The following is a 1,453-nucleotide window of genomic DNA, read 5'->3' as shown; positions in this document are numbered from 1 at the left end:
AATAATAATAATAATAATAATAAGATTGTTTCATGACACGTAACTAATTTCCGATTCAAACAAAGTGGCCATGTCAATAAATAAATAATTAAATAAATAAATACTCAATGAGGTGAATAATGATATTACTATTAACAGTGAATGTTTTCTTAATATTTATTTATTAAAATAATCATTAATAAAAAAGATTTTAAAAACGCAAACAATATTTTCTTTTTGAAAAAGCAAAGCAAAGAATTTGATAACTTGTTGAAGCAGAAACGTAATAATCATTATCATACATGTGCATATTTAAAGAACAATGCTTAAGGTCACGTAAACGTTTTATCTTAAAAATTATTAGCTTATGAAAAAGTGCATTTTCATCTTAAAGTATAAACTGCCGAAAAATACAAATATTCAAGTGCAGTACAATCACCTCAAATTGTACCTGGGCCGATTTTTTTTGAATATAGGATCTTGGTTACTCAACTTTTTTCTTGATTATTTCTATTTTAGTCTGTTTTGTTTTATGTATTAATATATATAGATATTTTATCCTGGCAAATATTATGTCTGCTTGTTGGTCGATTGTAATTAAACTTATTTTATTTTACAATTAAATAGAATTATAATTTAAAAAAAGTTTAGGGTGAGTTTATTTTACTACTGAGCAGCCACAGCGCTGGATGAGTGAGCTGATCCTGCTCTTTTTAAGCAGTAGAAGAAGAACGAGGGTCCCTCTGGAGGCGGATCTCCTCAGCAGCGTGTCTGAGCTGCACAGTGCTCTGGCTGTACCTCATTATCAATCTGCTACAGGAAGAAAAACGCTCTGCTTTGTTTGTGTTATTTTAAACCAATCACAGTCATACTTGGTGGCGCTACGTGCCGGATACTGTCCTGCAAAATAGTGCCCTGGGGGAACTTCTTTTGATGGAACCTGCAAGGAGAAATAAACTTTTTCCAACATCGGTCGGCAAAGAAGCAAGGAAGTCCCTGTTACACATCACAATTATAGACATATTCTCTGTTTACAACAGTTCACCAAAATGTTGGTTTTAGTGGTCCGGAGGTTTTGTTGTTGTTTCCCGTAGCGGAAGGGAATTTAAAACGGTGACACATGTACCGGAAAAGGAAGCGGCATCCGGGGGACTGTGACAGTTTAAAGGAGGAAGTAGTGAGTAGTCTTTTCCTTCGAAGGATGCTTCCTAAAAAGAGTGAAACGAAGGACAGAAAATAGAAAAAAAAAATGGAGCACATAGATCACGCTTACACCAACAGCACTTGCGACAAACCTTGCTCCGCGGAGTTCACTCATAAAAGTAAGACAAGACGAAAGAAAATGTTGAAGGAAGCTAAGCTTGAGTTAGCTTGGGCTGACAGCAAGTGCACTTGACACAAGTGCAACAAGCGCGCTGCCGTCACTGGGACTTTAAAGTGAATGTCAGTCAGGGAGCCAACGCTGTTTTCGGGT

General features: G+C 35.9%; 1 protein-coding gene across 1 annotated transcript in view; it reads left to right on the top strand.

Moving 5' to 3' along the window:
- Window positions 1-1,158: 1,158 nt before the first annotated feature.
- The window catches only part of LOC103355181 (caldesmon), a 1,997-nt gene continuing 1,702 nt past the window's right edge, over window positions 1,159-1,453 (top strand). The window contains exon 1 of the mRNA XM_008278877.1: window positions 1,159-1,301. The gene's annotated coding sequence lies outside the window, so the exon portion shown is untranslated. The remainder of the gene's footprint in view (window positions 1,302-1,453) is intronic.

The sequence above is a fragment of the Stegastes partitus genome, unplaced genomic scaffold, assembly GCF_000690725.1.
Source record: "Stegastes partitus isolate 25-593 unplaced genomic scaffold, Stegastes_partitus-1.0.2 Scaffold136, whole genome shotgun sequence".
Lineage (NCBI taxonomy): Eukaryota > Metazoa > Chordata > Actinopteri > Pomacentridae > Stegastes > Stegastes partitus.
This window is presented reverse-complemented; position numbering and strand designations above follow the sequence as displayed.